Raw genomic sequence first — 19,243 nt, forward strand, 5'->3', positions numbered from 1 at the left:
CTTTAACTAATATTTTAATTTTTTAACCAGTGAAAAACAGTCAGAAAGCTTACAGTATACAATAGACAGTTTAGCTGTTGACAATGCACATTGTTCAAACAAGGGGCAAAGGTAACTTCAATTGTTCTACTCTGCTGTCATCTCCCCAATGTTCTCACATGGATCTTCTAGACAGATGCTATTACGGAAACCAGCTTGGACATAAAGGTTGTTTTTCTTACCCTTTGTCTCTTCTTCATTGGGCTATTGCCTTCCAATAATTTGGCTGCTGCTTTAGAGACTAACTCTAGTCAGTAAGTGCAGCCTGAGACTCTGGAGACTTGTGTAAGGAGAGAGCAGAGAGGTCAAAGACCATAGCAGGCTTGTCCAGCAGGAGCCCATTTATGTGTGTCTGTTGGGAGCAGTCAAGGACATTGTTGATGAATGTTAACATGGCTGCTCCTGAACTCAAATGCTTTCTTCACGATATAATATTGCTTTATGCTGGGACACTGCAGGATTTCTGTGGCATTGGGGCATTGTTTGACAATTCAAAGAATTCTCCAATGGCAAGCTTGGCTTTTCTAAAAAGGAATCAATTAAAAACTCAAGTGCTTTAGACACTGTGCAAACATGTCACAAATGTCCCTGCTTTGCATCTGAAGCAAAGAAGAGAGATTGAATGTTATTTTAGATCAAGGACAGCTGTCACCTAATGGGTTGAATTCCTTCCACAAAGAATCTACAAGCAATGGAAAATGCCAAGGTCTATCATTATGTTAGCAGGTTAAACTAAAATATAATACACGTTAAATATTTTCTACCGTAGTTAGTTTGATTTTAATGCTTTGTTAGCTGTTAGAGGCTACAGTCCTGTAATTTATGTTTGGATTTCCACCACCTAGTGCCACTGGCTTCCTTGAGAGATTTTTTTCCACCATGTGTATATCGCATATATCACCTTCACCTAGCTGTCTCATTTGCCATTCCATCAGCTTTATCAATACCTGAACATAATATTACTCATAGTACAGTCATATTTCTCTAGTTTGTTCTGAATGGTCAGAAAGCTTTTTTCTGATCAGTCTCCTTAGGAAATGAGCATGGAACATAACAGCTGTGACTGGAAGGTGAAAGAGATTAGGAAGGGGACCCCAAAATGGACTTTCTAATCAAGTTTTATTCCTGCCATGGCAGCTGAGGATGCTACAGAACTCTGGAAGGATTGCCGATCTTGCCTCATGTTTGGAGCTCTAGAATGCAAAACCTTACCACAAATTGCACAAGCCAATTCTGCTTTCCCTCAAGGCAAAGAGGGAAGGCAACAGCTGTACCCATAGCTGATATTTATTGAGTGCTTAAGATGTGCCAGGAATTCCAAGTGCCGTATGTATATTAACCCATTTGATTCTCACAGCAATCTTTGTACAGATGAACAACTGAGATGTAGAGCAGTTCAGACACATATCCAATGTTACTGTACTAGTAACAGCTAAAGGGGAATTTGAATCTAAGTAATCTGCCACAAGCTCATTATTGAAAATTATATTCAATGTGCATTTGGATGCCATCATCAATGTAGGACATGGAAGTTCAAAAAAAAGAAAGTTAATAAATTGATCAAGTATTTTGAAAACGTATACTAGATATGATATCAAATAGTATTAGCTAAGGAAAAAGATAAGGACTTTGATCTCTAGAAGTGGCTTTAAAATTATATTTTTATTATCTTTAAGTACTTATACAAAGGAGTTACCATTTAACATGTCACTAAGAGCAACTTTTTTTCTTTCTTTCTTTGTTGTCTGTCATGGGTTTTGAACTCTGGGCCTGGGAGCTGTCTCTCAGCTCTTCAGCTCAAGGCTAATGTTCTAGCCCTTGAGTCACAGCACCACTTCTGGTTTTCTGGTGGTTTATTGGGGATAAGAGTCTCACAAACTTTCTGTTCTAGACTGGCTTCAAACTGCGATCCTCAGATCTCATCCTCCTTAGTAGGCAGGATTACAGGCAAGAGAAGGCATATTCCAATTTTCATCAGATTATTTTTTCCAGTTGGGACCTTTTTTTTTTTCCAGTTCAGATCTGTCACCATGAGCCCTTGAGTAACATGATAGTTGATACTTCAATCATTCAGTGGGAGATATTTCCCATCTCCTTTTTTTTTTAGTTTCACATATCTGCTTGCTTTGACTTCATCAGTATTGACTGTATGTTTCTTCCTTGATTTTGTTTGTCTTATCATTCTTTAATATCTTTCTTTAATACTGCTTGCTTACTCTCCCCTGAACACAAAGGGCCGAGCAATGCCTTCTTGTTTATGGAATTCTACGACCTGTGACAATCAGTACTGTGTTTGAGTTGGAAGGTATGCTACCACTGGGGAATGTAAGACTGACTTACATAACTTGTGGGTCTTAGTACAAGATGAAAAGGACTCCTTATTAAAAACATTACCAAGAATTTTCGAACCATGACAACGGAGCATTCAATCAATTTGGGGGCTGTTCTCAGCATTGCCTGTGAGCCTGCACAGATCTCATGTCTATGAGCACATCTCTGCTGGAAAGTTCCTATGAAAGATAAGGTCTGTCTCCATTGGAGAGTTGGTTATTTCACAATTGGTAATTGGGTTTTGCCTGTGGGCCAATAAAGAAGAAGACGTGTGACAATGATAGAAACTCTGCTGGAGAGTTGAGAAAAAAATGAATTTTACAAGCAACTGTCAGAATACACACATAGAAAATATCTGTGATGAAGTTGTAGAAGCAGTTAATAATCTTTCCATCAGCAAAAGGGATTTCTCTGCCTCTGTGTGTGTGTGTGTGTGTGTGTGTGTGTGTGTGTGTGTGTGTGTGTGTGTGTGTGTGTGTGTGTGTGTTTGGAGATAACTCCACATTGAAAAGATATCTCTCCTGATGCTACTGGGTTAAATTCAAAGGTAAAAAGAAAGGGGAAGGAAGAAAAGCCAGCATAATTTAGAAAGATTAGATGAAAAGGAGGTAGCTGTTTGAGAAATGAGCAAGCCAGAGTATTAGTTATCATGTGACACAGGTTATATAGGAGAGAAAACTATAAAAACAATATAGATGGATAAGCTAAAGAAAAAATATAATATATTAAAGACTCAAACCCAATATTTAACTACAAATGATATTATTAGGAGGAAAAATCGTTGATCAGTTGAGTGCGTGGGAGCCGAAGTGGGGGGTGGGGAGGATAGGCTAAGAAGTCTGATTAATCAGCTTGGAAATCCTTAAATAAGTAACTAATGAAAAACAAATTTGCTTTTTTCTCTCCTCATTAATTTGCATTATGAAGGAAATAACATTGACAATAAACAGTAGAGACCCATTTTGTTAAAACAGAGGATATTATTAAATGAACACACAGAAGTGTCTTTCCAGTTAGTTCCTGAGATTCCTGGAGGAAAGGGGATAGAGAATTGGATATTATTCAAGGTCCTAGTATAGGTCCAATAATTACAAATGAGAAGACATACATGCTACACAGGAATGTGTATATGAGAATACCACTTCACGAATTTGTGAAGGAGGAAAACTAATAAGTATCCTGGTTCAAAGAGTCTGCAAATCTCTCCTGGGAGAATAACCAGTGCATGTGAGTTCTGCACAGTGCTCCTCTATGGCTGGTGTTCAGGAGTCCATTAGGGCCAACTGGGATCAGAAAGAACTACCTAACAGTTGTCATCCACATGGGAATTCTTCTACCTCCCATCTTGAATGAAACTGATAGAGATTCTGATAAATGTGCTGGCCACTTGGGGAGACCCAAGGGAAACTCCCTAAGACTCCTGGGATCTGGACTTGGAAAGACCTTGGATAGAATCTTGACTCCTCCTGGAAAAGAACTAAGAATGGCTCTCCTGTAATAAAACAGATAAATTGGATGAGTAGGCAAAACAGCAACAACAAACAAACAAATTAAAAAAATGGATGCAGGTAGATGGGGGAGGGATGCATGTAAACCAAAGCAAATTTGCCTCTAAAAAGAATGATTGTGTTCCCCTCCTCTCCCTTCCCCTCTCATTCATTCCTTCCTCCCTCCCTCCCTCCTTTCCTCCTCCCATTTGTACACTCTTTTGTTACACAATGTATATATATATATATATATATATATATATATATATATATGCACACATATGCATGAGAATCCCTACAGGATTCTTGCAGGAACTACTTTTTCCTTTAATTTTGGCCTGAGTATTAAGAGTTTCCTGAAAACAAATGGGAACAAAGAAATAAAACATAAAGTGGAATGTGAATGGGAAACCAACACCATGCATTTGTAGAGCAAGGAACCCCAAATTGTCAGTAGTCAAGATAAGAAATCAATGATATGGCTTTTTAAAGACAGAATAATTTTTTATACCAATAGCAGCAGGATTGCAAAACAGCATAAAGTTGTTGGTTCATATGTTGCCACCGTCACCTTTTCATTTTGCATTTTGGGTAAAATAGCTCCCTTTTGTCTGGTCAGAAACTGTGGCTTTGGCATTAGAAAACATGGTTGTATGATCAAGAATGGCTTCATTTTGGCTTAACCCTAGCAGGATTTTGAGACCAGCAGTTGACAGTACTGGATATTTAATCTACAATGTAGTAGTGTGAGCAGTCAGATGTCTCCCAAGGGGTCATCCCTCAGGGTTTGGCACATCATAGTAAGCTAGCTTTCTGATGTCTTCTAAGAAATAATAAAGAGCCAAAACAAGGGTTAGAAATAGATTGATACTGTGATCGAATCCTGAAAATAAAAGTGAAAGCAGGAGGCTATTAAACATGGAGTTAAGAGGAAAATTGGATAACAAAGTATGAAGGGTACTGGAGAGACGACTAAAGATGAAGATGGACAGCACAACTTGGTTACCTTCTTCTATAGCCTTCCTGTTCTGAGACTAGAATTCTATGGGTTCCTGGTGAATAGGAGAAAAATATATGAGAAAAGCAAAGAATAAAAAAAATCAGAAAATTTAAAATACCTAATATTTAATTTGCACTTTCTACAAGCCAAGCACTGCGTCAAATGTGATTTTTATTCTTTAATTCTTACGGTAATCCCATGAGAGTCGTTGCTCAGTGACAATATGCTCCTGTTGCTCCTCTCTCTTTTACAGACTAGAAACGTGTTAACATAAAGTCAGCCATATGCCAACCATGAGCAGTTGGAAGAAAAACTTGAACAAGTCTCATCCAGGAGTCTTTCCCCTCACTTTATGCTTTCCAAAATCCAACCTAGAAATAGAATTAAAGGGTCAAGTAGAAGGGGACAAAAACAAAAGGGTTAGGAGAAGAATGTTCCTAGACTCTGAGCAGTTTAGGAGATGGTACCCATAAGTAAGAAAGGATCCCATAATTGTTTTAAAAAAAAGCCTAACTTTCTAGCTCAATATCTGTTCCCCCACCAAGCAGATATAGCCATCTTTGTTGCTGATACCCTCCTTGAGTGCGAAGGAGTATATAATTGGGTGGAATGGTCTGCTCACCATCAGGGAAGTGGCTGTTGATAGAAATGGGCATAATCTCTTCATTCCTGAGTCATCCCATGTGAATCATATAGTTCTATCTTTAGCATACTATGCATCGTCCACTTTTCTGGCAGTATGAAGGATGTTAATCACTTTTTATTCTTTGTCTTTATGGTTGGAAATGGAGAAGAGTTCAGAAAAGTGCTTGCAAAATGTCACCAACACCAAAGTCCTTTAGCAATGTCAGTTTTCTTGCTGTTGTATTTTCTCAGTCATTACACTGACCCAGGGAGATCCAAAGACTTTCTGAAGGCACATTTGATTCATTAAGGGGAAAAAAGAAAATTTATACGAATGTGTCATAGTACTGTGATGTTCCATTTATATCCCTTCTGTGGGGCTGATGGCACACTTCCTAGAGCATCTGGGAATATGGAATGCTGATTCTCAAAGCTATGTTTTTCACTAGGAATTGTCCATAGCTGAGACCTCTGCCTTACTCAAGACAGACTCTTCTCTAGAATGATCCATGACTAATGATTGGTACTTTGGAGACATGAAAACCCAGCACCCTTACCTTAATATAAGAAAAGTCCAAAGGACTGTCTCAGTGCCAGAGTGCATGGTAGGAGAGGCCAAAGCCTTAATGCAAACACATCAGAGATTAGCCTCTCTGTGTAATCCTTCCTCCTCCCTTCTTACAGATGCATCTTTCAAGAGCACAAACTACTTAATCCTTTGAATATAATTCTTCACCTAGAGTCTATTTCTAGAGATCCAATCTAAGTCAACCTTCCTATACTTTCTTTATGTATTATTTGGTTATAAAATATTCATAAATTTAAAGTAACAATGGAAATACAGTATTGGTATTTCTATATCTCTATGAATCCCCTTTAACTTTTATACACACACACACACACACACACACACTGAATATACAAATACCACATTCTCATGTACTCATGTGTAGTTTATGGCCACAGGACCAAAGCAAGAAAGCAAATTGACCATGGACTGATACCCCTGAAAATGTGAGCCAAAATAAATCTTTTCTCATTATAAGTCTACTGCCTTGGGTATTTGTTATAGTGTCAAAAAGCTGACTAACACATACATAAATACACACACTAATGCAAATACACATTCACATTTGCTCTGCAAGAGGCCAGCTCTCACTAAAATCTAAGTAAGTAATTTCAAAGGAGCTTTGATAGCTCTTGGCTTTCTGTATTTTCTTTACTTAAAGACACTGTTGTCAACTTCCAGGAACGCCCTTCTCTCGGTCTTATCCTTCAACACTGATAAAGAACTAAAAACCTGGCTTAAGAACTAGAAAGAATCTTCCTCCTGCATCACAAGGCATTCAAAAATAGTTCTGACCTGATGTGAAAGTGAAGATACAGTTCCTGACACTCAGTTGGGCTAGATATCCTCTCTTGAAAAAATATTCTAAGTTATGACTAAAAGAAGCTTTGTCACTCATCATCTCTAATACTACATGACTATTCAACCCTTTATTCCAATCATAAATATAATAAGCTAGTGTAGATTCTTTGGATGTATCAAGCCTAGACAACTAGAAAAACACAAATAGAAACAGTTTATAGATATGTGTGTGTTGGTCAGCTATTAGTCGCTGTGACAAATATATGAGAAAAGCAATTTAAAGGAAGCTAGATATATTTCAGCTCACAATTTTAGAAGTTCATTCTTGGTCAGCTGACTCCAATATCTCTGGGCCACTATGAGGCACAGCATCATGGCAAAGTAGCATGGCAGACCAAAGTTACTCATCTCATAGGGCCAGGAACAGGGAAAGGAGACAGGAAGAGGCCAGGGACAAAGTATGTCTTTACAGAGCATTTCTCCAATGATGATGATCAGAAGGAAATTAGGTCATTGGAAACATGTCCTGAAAATGGATATTGGGACCCTGGTTTCCTTCCTTCCTTCCTTCCTTCCTTCCTTCCTTCCTTCCTTCCTTCCTTCCTTCCTTCCTTCCTTCCTTCCTTCCTTCCTGCCTGCCTGCCTGCCTGCCTGCCTGCCTGCCTGCCTGCCTGCCTGCCTGCCTGCCTGCCTGCCTGTCTGCCTTCTTCCCTCTCTTCCTTCATTTCCTTCATTTCTTCCTTTCTTCCTCTCTCTCTCCCTGTCTCTCTGTCTCTTTCTTTTCCATTCTCTGTCTCTTAGGTTTTCTCTGTCCCATGCTTCTGCTATGTTATTCTGGCTCAAAATAGAGCCCCAAACAATGAGGCCAAATAACCATGGATGAAATCTTTAAAACTATGAATCAAAATAAACCTTTCTTCCTTGTAAATTGTTTACTTCAGCTGCCCTGCCACAGACACAGAAAGGCGACTAACACAGAAGATAATAGAGAAAAGTTAGTAAAGTGCTCAGAGAAGTAGGAAAAGATGCCCCAAGACTGTCATAGCAGCAAGTACTAAAATTTGATTGGAGATTCTGAGAACTCTGGCTAGATTGCTTTTAAATAATTTGTGGGTTCTTAAATTATTTGTAAATTGCAGAAACAGCAAAATAATGTTTTTAGTGCTTACATTCCTGCACATTTGGTCATCTCTCCTCAACTCTGTGAAGGAGAGCAGGACGCAGGCAGTTAGAGCCAAAGAGGAGGAGCACAGGCTCGAGATGAACAGTCACTCAGGCTCAGAAAGACATTGTAGCCTTAGGCATGGTGAGACAGGGAATCAGATCACATTGACTCGAGCTGAGGAATCTAGGTTGGCTGCAAACCTTAAAGAACTTGGGACAATGAGTCACCACATCCTATTTAATATGCACAGAAAACTTGGAACAAAATCAATTCAGCAGTGGAAAATGGCCAGTTACCTGGAGAATCACGAAGTGAGGAATGCTTCTTATTCACGAAGCAGCTTATGTTATTCTCCAGGAGCCAAGCTCAGGCACAAAGAGGCAATTAAATTTTTCTTCGCCCCCTTGGAGACTCCTATGAACCTTTGGCTTGCTTATTCCTGTAATTTGCTGAGAAACTGCCATTAATATATTTCACTTATAACTGACCATATACATTAGAGGTCCAAGAGTATGTACTGCTTAAATCTTGCATATGCACCTGCACACAAGCACATGCCATGTTGTTTCACATTTGCTGCCTACACACTCCTTAGGTGTGCCAGAGCTATGCCTAGCATAGCGAGAAAAGGCATACAAAATGCACAGAAAGAAAAGAACAAGGAAATATCTTCCTTTTCCATAAATCATATGCCCTTTCCCATTTGAGTGGACTTCTTGAGCTTACCCTCATCTTAGAGAAGTGGCTTGGTGAGGTGTGTGTCTGGAAGACTTTCTTCACTGATGTTTGCTTGCCATATACTGGTGCATCATCCTGGTGTGTACTTCACTTAATCCAATATAGAAATGCTTCTAGAGAAAGAAATCCAGCCAACAGCGGCCACCATTGTACCCAGCCCTAAGCAAGAGTGCCCTGGGAATGTGCTTACATAGGCTGGCAAGTGTTACACTGCCTCTATTGGGGATAGAATGCCCAGTCAGGGCCAAGCAACTCATGTCCTTTATTCTTAGCCATTTTGACAAGACCTGGTACCCAAGGAGGAGTCCTCAGCCAGTCTTACATCATTTACTGACAGTCAACCTCAAGTAACATCTACAACAGAGACGCCTTCTCTTGAAAAGAGTAATGATAATTAGCAATACCGGTAACTTCACTCAGAGTAAGAACCTACAATACCCTACAAGATCGACCCTATTACCATTGATACTAGCCATCTTTTGTTCTTTGAAGACACTAAGCATGTTTGGTTCAGTTGTTTCCTCTCCTCCCACAGACAAGCTCAGTCTTTGCTCAGATCTCACCTTCCCAGGTCTACTAGCCTGAATATTTTATTTGTTGCAGCCTGGCCTGCTAGCACACTCGATGCCCCCTCCTACTCTGAAAGCTCCTTATTCTCACTTCCCATCATCATCTAATATATTTTGTACAGTATTATCTATCATCTTTAATGTTTGTGTCCCCAGATAATATAAAGTCCAACAGGAAAGAAATCTGTTTTTCCTGAACTCCGGGTCTGGGCACTGTCCCTCAGCTCTTCAGCTCAAGGCTAGCGCTCTACCACTTGAGCCACAGTGCCACTTCTAGCTTTTTCCACTTATGTGGTACTGAGGAATTGAACCCAGGACCTCATGCATGCAAGGCAAGCACTCCACCACTAAGCCACCTTCCCAGCCCCAGAAAGAAATCTGTTTTATTTACTGATACATACTAGTTCTTAGAGAGTCTCTGGCATAGAGTATGTTCAACAAAGATAGCTTAAATAAATGTGTTTACCTTTGTACACAATTCAAAGAAAATTACATTGGTTTCAAGCTCTCAGCAATGTGCATTGTTATTCTGGCTTTACAATTATGGTAACTGAGGTACAGAGAGTTTAAGTTACTAACCCAAGCTTGCTTCACTAGTAGGGAATAGACTCAGAATTAAATGCTATACAAAGTGATTCCCAAGCTCAGACTAGACTATCTCAGGAAGCTCAAGTAGATGTGAGGCCTAAAGGAAAGGCATTCTTTCTAATCAGAGAAAATGTGTTTATTTGCTTGACTATAGCAGAATGATCTTAGATACACATGGATTCAGCTCCTGCAAAAAGATTTTTAATAATGCTTTCAGAGTATGTAACTAGCATGAAGATTGAATATGCTAATAACTGTAAGTTGCAATTCCATTTACTAAGCATATTAGTGAGTCTCTAGATTCAACAGGTATTAAAATATGCTAATACGGCTACTGAAGAAATTGTTGACCCCAAAGGGTTCAATTTGGAGCGGCAATCCAATTATCTCCACTGAAAGTAACCTACAATTGCCCTGGTTGCTTTTTGATATGTTGATGATTTAAAATGTGAAACATCCATTTATTAATTTCTGCTTGTTAAACTTGAAAAATTTGTGCCATATTATTTTTAATTGCATCAATTAAAATGAGAGTCACATACACAGCATAGATGTCATTGCATAGTTGTAATTAATCAGATGCCATGAAAAAATGGCCACTAAGATTATAAAGCACATTATAAAGCATGCCAGCAAATAAGAGAGTACTGTGGACTTTTAAACTTTATTATTGTAAAATCATGAATATATTCACAGATATGACTATCTAACAATTTGGGGGGCAGAAAGCCCAAATTAACTATTCCTTTATTAAATCATAGTACAAGATATTTAATTTCCCATTTACATACTATGTGGTCGTTTGTGTTTTATTGCTCCCAGTAACAACACAGTACCAATACAATGTTAGATAAACTAATGAATTGAACAGAGTATATATTTTTGAGTCTGGCTTCTTTCACTTACCATGATGTTTGCAAGGTTTGTCTGTGCTGATATGCTTGGTGGTATTCATTCATTTTGGTATAAGTACTCATTATGAGTACTAACCATCTACTTGTCATCTTGTGGTGTTAATACTCATTGTGTGAGTGTACTAGCATCTACTTGTTGTCTTGTGGTTGATGGATATTGGAGTTCTACAGAGCATACAGTCCTACAGATATCTGTGTACATACCATTGAGCACACATTCGTGTGCATATTCACTGCATCTATACTCTGAAGAGGAATGTCTAGGTAGCAGGTGATATAGATGAATTACTTTGTTGATGCTACCTATGCCTCAGGAGAAGTCCCTCAGTCCAGGAGTTGAGTATCGATAATTTATTTATAAAGTGATCCCAGGAAATGCTGACAAATTTCACAAGGAAATAAAAGAATGCCCCCCTTCAACTGGTGAATTATCAAGCAAGTTACCACTAGGCGCAATAGTAGTTTAATGGAGTTATCTCAACTCAAGGTTTTAGAAACTAAGGTATTTCTCTGCCAAGTCTTCATCTGTCATTGTTTGGGAAAGGCTTTGTATGGATGTGGAGAGGCAAACATTCATTCTATGGCATTCCTAGCTAACCCGTACCAGTGTGTGCTCTAGAGACAACGTCATGTTCTCTCTCAGTCAGAGACTCAGGGTTGAAGTGAAACAAGTAGTCTTCAGCACAGAGCTAGAGCTGAGAGGATCCTGGCCAAAAGCATCCACTATAATAGCCCAGCCCCCCAAATAGAAATTAAAATCCCTGTGTGGCAAAAATGAAAAGAGAAAGCAGGTTTGGTGCTGGTAACTAAACATATGAGTTTAGACCCAACTGTGATTTAAAAAAAGAGCATCTTGTGTACAACTTTTAGCCTTATAAATAAAATGAGAATCAAACATCTTTGTCCACCAGTTTGGGAAGTCAAAGAAAGGAAGCTTAGATTTTATCTGGGAGGGAGTGCAACTTGTCTGAAAGAAATTATCCTTCTTCTCACTAGGCTTGTACCACATGTGGGTATGAGGACTCCATAAGTACTATCTCTATGGAATAGGAATATTAAACCAAATAATTAGCATAAGAAATCAATCCAGGTTTAGTGAAACTCCTTGGATCCTGGTAGAAGAGAGTTTGAAATCACTCTATTTGCTGCTGGTCAGATATCTATTTCACACAACAGAGACTCAATCCTACTAGGGAATTCTGGGAGGAATATATAAAGCATAGGTCAGAATTGTCCCAACGAAGAAGGGAAAGACTGGAAAGACTTTTCTATTAACTCTTATCAGTCATTGATAGAGGCAGTAAGTAGATATTAACTTTCCAGCTCTTATACTCTGCCCTTCACTGTAGGCCAAGCAGGTCTGCAATTAACAGGCCTCAAAAAGCTGTGGGTGGTTTCTGTTGGACTGACAGGCTACAGTGCACAGGAGTAGTTCACGCTGAGAAGATGCATACAAGACACCGACAGTGTCTTGCACATTAACGAGTAGCTTGTATTTTCACCAACCGAGTAAAGTTTTCCATTACTTAATATTTTTTTTCAACAACTTAGAGTATCCTTTTCTTTCACTTAAAATACTATGGTAGCCAATACATCATTGTGGCTTCACTGTATATTTCCCTGATATGAGAAATGAGTTAAGAGAACCTTCTCATATGAGAATTGGTTTTTTGGATAGCGACTTCTGTGAAGTAACAGTTAAGGCATTTACCCAATATCTATTAGGTTGTTCTCATTGATTTGAAAGAAATCCTTATGTTTTCTGGACATGAATTCCTTTCAGCCACATTAACTGAAAATGTCTTTACCTGCTTAATGGTTTACCCTCACCTGCCCCCTTTTTTTGTCTGTCATGGTGCTTGAACTTATAGCCTGAACACTGGACTCCGTCCCTCAGCTTTCGTTTCTTTCTTTTCTTTTCCTTTCTTTTCTTTATGCTTAAGGCTAGTGCTCTACTACTTTGAGCCACAGCTCCACTTCTGGTTTTCTGGTGGTTAATTGGAGATAAGTCTTACAGACTTACTTATGGGTCGGCTTTGAACCTCAGTCCTCAGATCTCAGCCTTCTGAGTAGTTAGGATTATAGGAATTGAGACACCAGGACTCAGCTAGCCTTTCAATTTTTTTAATTAAGTTTTTTATTGTGAAAATAGTGTACAAAGGGGTTACAGTTACATGAGCAAGGTAATGAATACATTTCTTATCCAGCATCATTGCCTTCTCCTTTGTTTTTCCCCTACCATCCCTTCCTTCCCACCTCCTCAGCTATACTCCCCATCTATCCCCCTTTCAATTTTTCTCAAGGTATAGCCAGGATGTTCTTGAATTTGTGATGTTCCTGCTTCGTCCTCCTCATTGATTACTTGCATGTGCCCCCATGACCCACAACCTTTCACTTTTTTTTTTTTTTTGGTCCGGTTGTGGGGCCTGAACTCTGGGCCTGGGCACTGTCCCTCAGCTGTTCAGCTCAAGGCTAGCGCTCTACCACTTGAGTCACAGCGCCACTTCCGGCTTTTTTCTTTTTGCTTATGTGGTGCTGAGGAATCGAACCCAGGACCTCAGGCATGCAAGGCAAGCGCTCTACCACTGAGCCATCTTCCCAGCCCCCCTTTCACTTTTAATAAAAATAAATTCTTAAGTTTAACTTAGGCAATCTGTTGATCAGTTTTCTAATAGTTGGTGTATTTGTATGCTGCTTAAGAAACATTTGCCCACTCAGAAGTCATGAATATATTTCCCTTTGAATTTTAGGTCTGTAATCTATCTGGAAATGATTCATGTATGGGTGCTCAGAGGACTCAGACTTTGCTTTTTTCATTGTGAGTATCCAGATGGCTAAACACTATTTCATTCTTTCATGAATTGTACTCCCTTATAGGTCAAGAGATTCTAGGTGACAATTAGTTTCTTTAGCAAATTAGCAATATCAATCCATTAAATTTCATTGTTTCTCTTGGAAAGTCAGTAGTTAAGTCTTGGTGTGTGTGTGTGTGTGTGTGTGTGTGTGTGTGTGTGTGTGTGTGTGTGTGTGTGCGTGTGCGTGTGTGTGTGTGTGTGTGTGTGTGTGTGTGTGTGTGTGTGTGTGTGCCAGTCCTGGGACTTGAACTCAGGGCCTTGGCACTGTCCCTAAGTTCTTTTGAGTTCTTTTGCTCAAGGCTAGTGCTCTACCACTTGAGCCACAGCTCCACTTTCAGCTTTTTAGTAGTTAATTCAAGATAAGAATCTCATGGGCTTTCTTGCCTGGGCTGATTTCAAACTTTGATCCTCAGATCTCAGCCTTCTACATAGCTAAGATTACAAATATGAGCCATCAGTATCTGGTTTCGTAGTAAGTACATTGTGCAACTTTTCAAGGAAATTTGTTTATCCTACCTGCTTTAAATTTTTTTATCTTGATTTTTAATGATCTTACTGTGACATACAAGATATAGTTTTCTTTGTATTTACTTTAACTTGCTATAGATTGAATACTGCAAATCTTTTTTCTTTTTTTTTCTTTTTCTTTTTTTTTTTGCCTCTCATGGGTCTTCAATTCAGGGCCTGGATAGTGTCCTTCAATATCTTTGTGATCAAGGCTAGTGGTGTGGTCTACCACTTGAGCTACAGTGTCACTTCTCGCTTTTTCTGATTAGTTTATTGGAGATAAGCGTCTTATAAACTTTTCTTCTGGGCTGTCTTCAAACCACAATCCTCAGATCCCAGCCCCTCAGAGCTAGGATTATAGGTGTGAGCCACCAGTACCTAGCTGGTACTGCACAGCTTAATATGGACACCTAAAAAGATTTTTCTTTAGCTCTGGTAGGCAATCAGAAAAGAGATAACTGCTTAATCCAATAAGAGACTAACATAATTGAAGGTAACATAATATGAAGCCTTCATAAGGCAAGATGGAGTTCTAACGGCCATATTTATGGTCATATTCCTTCAAGGTCAGTGCAAGTCTTGGTGTTTTCCCAGTTCCTCCACTGTAGCTAGTCTTGAATTCCAATCCCTTGTTCTGTGCACTTGCTGAAAGTTCTATGTGTCTTCTGTGTTTTGACAGCTAACTTGTCTCACCATTTCATTCTCTCCATTAGGGCCACTCAGTAGTTAGAAAGTTCCATGAACAGAAAAAGGTAGAAGGTTGAATTGATCTTAAACTTTGCTTTCCCTGGTGATCTTGAATCTTGAATTCAACTACTCTGGTAACTTTTCAATTGATTTTTTTCCAGCTTTTCTACTTGTTCTTGGTAGAAGAATCGATCTGCTACAAGCCAGTTCCTTATGGCCAGAAGCAAATCTCAGTGCTATTTCACACAGCAAACTTAATATTTATTTTTAATCAGCACTCTCATGCAGTTTTAATATAATAACTGATGTTCCTGATGCAAATCTTAGACATTCTGATCTTAATGTGTCATCTGAATCATCAACAATTAAATTAAAATCAGAATAATATTAGTGGCTAATACATTTAGTGAGTTTTCATTCATTTTGCAAATAATTGGTGGGTAGTATATATGATAACTGTCCTCCAAAATATTCCTGCCAGCATCATTTTTCCTTTGCTTTATGTGGCACAACCCTGTAGAATCACTTCACACTAAGCAGTTGAGTAAGTTTTAAGGCTACTCAAGACATGACTTGGTCCTTCTTTTGGACTCTACAACTCCATTTTGGAAGAGAAATACTTTCTATCTGGCCAAGCAAGTACTCATGGCAGGTTATTTAATTTTTATATAAAAATAACATCTTTGCTGACAAGATGCTTGGAATCTGAAGTGTATGACTCACCCAGGCTTCAATTGTTTGCTTTTGATCTCTTGTCTAAAACCTATCTGAGACCAAAATTCAGGCGGAATTGTGTAGCAACATGTCAATTGTTCATTTCTAGCTAAATGATAGAATCACTTTTGGAACTTACACACACACACACACACACACACACACACACACACACACACACACACACACACACACACACACACACACTATCTTCCCAAAACTAATTGAATTAGAATGACTTGAAAATTTTCACTAGCAGCTGTAATGAGTCCAATAGTCAGCCTGACATTTTAAACGACTTTTGCATCAGTAAAAAAGAACGTATCTAAATTATATTAGGTTTGCTCCTGGGAGAAATAACTTTTCATAGCTATGATCTGGTATTTTGCTGACACCTCTATTGAAGGTGAATATAACAATATAAATGTGAGCAACAGTTTATATCATTTGTAAAATCATGTTGGGCAATATTTTCTGTCATATGCTTCAATATTCGTTAGTCAGAGGATAGTATGAGTTCACATCAATCATCCTTCAGGTTTCAACAACCACCTGTATATTACAGCTGTCAAATCCCTAGTCTACCCAGTCCTGAGCCTATGGCATAGCTCTGTCTGTTGAGCCACAGACCGCTTAAGCTTCATGTACAAGTTAAGATCACCATAAACATCTGTGAATGATCTAATATCCAGCAGCGCCTGGTGCTCATTTTCATTCATTCAATGAATGATGTCACAATCACCCCAGACACAAACCTGAGCATTGTCAACTTTCCACATTCTCACCCCCTTCAACATCTTTTACATGCACCCCTTCCTCTGCTTCTAGCTCCTGAATTCAGGCTCATTGTCTTTCACAGGAATCCTACAAGTGGCTTTTAAATATATATTTGTCATATTCTTTACACTAGTTCCAAAATGAGCTTTCAAAAGTTAAAACCTGGTTATGTCATGCCATTATGACAGAACAGTGGTCCTCCTGTTGTCTTTAGGTGAAGATGAATCTTTTCTGGATTATATTAAGGATCTCTCTATTTCCTGCCTACTTCCTCATCCTTACTTCACATCTTGCTCCTGTTATGTTCTATAATGAGCCACATCCTCAAACTCACGCTGTCCCACCTACATGTTTCTGTTTAGAATGTTCTTCCATCCATTATTCCAACTGGTCATCCATGCTTCAACATAAGAACCATTTCCTACAAGCCCTGATTTCTCTAGGGTAGTCTGTGTTCCCAATATACCAGTGTTTGCCTTCTCCCATGATATCCACAATGTTTGTTTTCATGTCTATATTTTACTTAATCTGGAAATTCCTTGGATACAGCAAACTCAATCCCACTGTCCTATAAAATAATAGGAATGGTGTATGCTTGCACAAAAAGTACTTGAGTATGTGAATTTTAATGGCTTCTTTTCAATTAATGAGAGCTATACCTCAAGAATATCCCAACTCCTTCTTGGCATTTTTGTCAGGAAGTTCAGGCATAAGATTTGTCTTAATTGCAATACTTTGTTAGACAAAATGTAAGTTTCTAAGTCCCAGTGTTTCTATCAGTCAACCCCTGCTGCTTAATCCTGGCATGATCCACATGGAACATGCTAATTTGCACATTATCCATTGAAAGCCACGTAGTATGAACTTTACAACCAAAAAGAACTGGTTATTGTGTGTTACCAGACAAGTTATGAAAGAAACATCTCTGGGTGTTAGTTACCTCATTTGCAAAATCAGTATTATAATCCTATCAACTTAACTTAGAAGGGATTCTTATTATGATTAAGATAATACATGGTGCTTTTCTTAATGTTGTGCTAAAATTTTAGTAACTATCAATTATTGTTATCAATGTTTTAAGGCCATTTGCCACAGAAAAGAGGCTATAAATAGCAGAATCAGTTATTCTTGACTGCAAAATTGTGAAGGTAGCAAAATACCTGCCATACCACCAATAGTTGGTTACATAGCTGTTAGCACGAATAATCCCAAGGACTCCACGGAGCTGAATTTTTGTTCTGTTCTTATGCCTTCACTGTGGTTTTACAGTTTTCATCTTGTGTTACACTGTCATGTATCCTGCCTTATTTTAACAAGGTTCCCAGGGTTTGCATACACTGATACTTTAGTCTCGGGATGATGATCATGATGATAATCACTACAATCACCACATTCCTACAGGGTTAGATACGGAGCTTGTGCTTCACTTTCTTCAAGACTATTCATTTTCTCACCTTCAAATTGATCATTTTTAGCCCTTTCTATCTAAGCCCTATAAAGAAAGTTTGGGGCTAGAGAACACGTGTGTTCTAGACAGTAAAGTGCAATGAATCAATTGCCTAGGAGATGAATGGTGATATCAAATGACAGGAAGATTTCTGCTTAATATCACAACAAAGCAGGAGGGTCAAGGAGAAATGCATCTTAAGTCAGAAATGAGCCTGAAGTAAAATCAGGGAGAAGAATGAAAGACTAGGAACCTATTTGTCCTTTCTGTTTGGTTTCTCAGTCACTCTAAAGTGCTGCAACCTTCAAAGCATCTTTGAGACTACCTTAGGTCTAGACTAGGAATTGTTGGCTTAAATAGACACCGTGAATTTTTTATTTCACAGATTAAATATTTAATATGTGAATACTGACATGAATGAACTAGATATGGTGTACTTTGACCCTGGTCCCTGTATGGACAAAAGAGCATGTTGGAGACTGAGAACACTAACTGCCTGTAGAAGGGACAACATAATTGGGAGAGACACCAGGGAGAGATAGAAAAGAATAAAAGTTGCAAAGCTTGCAGGTTAAACTTGCATGTTTTTCTTGAACTATGCCTGGAGTTGTGACATAGATTAAGTCAGCTCCACCTGTTGCTCTTTATTATAAACCAATGCCCAAGACAGCACTCTCTAGAGAAGCCACAACAGAACTCATGAAACAGGGCAGAGGGAGGCCACAAGGTGGTGGTGAAAAGTAGGAGGTAAGATGTGGTAGAAACGATAGGAAGAAATTAAAATAAATAATCAAAATTCTAGCTGGGCACTAGTGGCTCACACCTATAATCCTAGCTACTCAGGAGGCTGATATCTGAGGATCACGGTTCAAAGTCAGCCCAGGCAATAAAAGCCATGAGACTCTTACCTCCAATTAACCACCGGAAAACCGAAAGTGGCACTGTGGCTTAAGAGGTAGAGTGCTCGGCTTGAGATGAAGAGCTGAGGTACAGTGCCCAGGCCCAGAGTTCAAGCCCCACGACTGACAAACAAAAATTCCTTATGGGCTCATATGAATATATATTTATATATTATATTATATATTCCATATATTATATAATAAAAATATATTAATATACATATGACCTTTAAGTAGTTGCACAAAGGAATTACCATCAACAAATCAGTTTATAAGTACAGTGCATGGATGTCACCCCTTTCATCATTCTCCCTTCATCCCTTCTAGCTCAACCCTTCCCCCTATTTAGTTTCACAGGATATGAATTGAATAGTATAACTGCATTCATCCCCCCTTCTTCTCTCCATTTGTCTATCACCCCCATAGGCTCATTTTTAAAAAACTTCTAGCTAATAATTGCAATCAGTCTCCTATTTGAATGGCTTCCCAAACTGCAATCCAATAATTCCAATATTCCCGCACCAAGGGAAATA

Source organism: Dipodomys merriami, unplaced genomic scaffold (genome assembly GCF_024711535.1).
Source record: "Dipodomys merriami isolate MVZ:Mamm:240054 unplaced genomic scaffold, mDipMer1.0.p SCAF_8, whole genome shotgun sequence".
Classification (NCBI taxonomy): Eukaryota; Metazoa; Chordata; class Mammalia; order Rodentia; family Heteromyidae; genus Dipodomys; species Dipodomys merriami.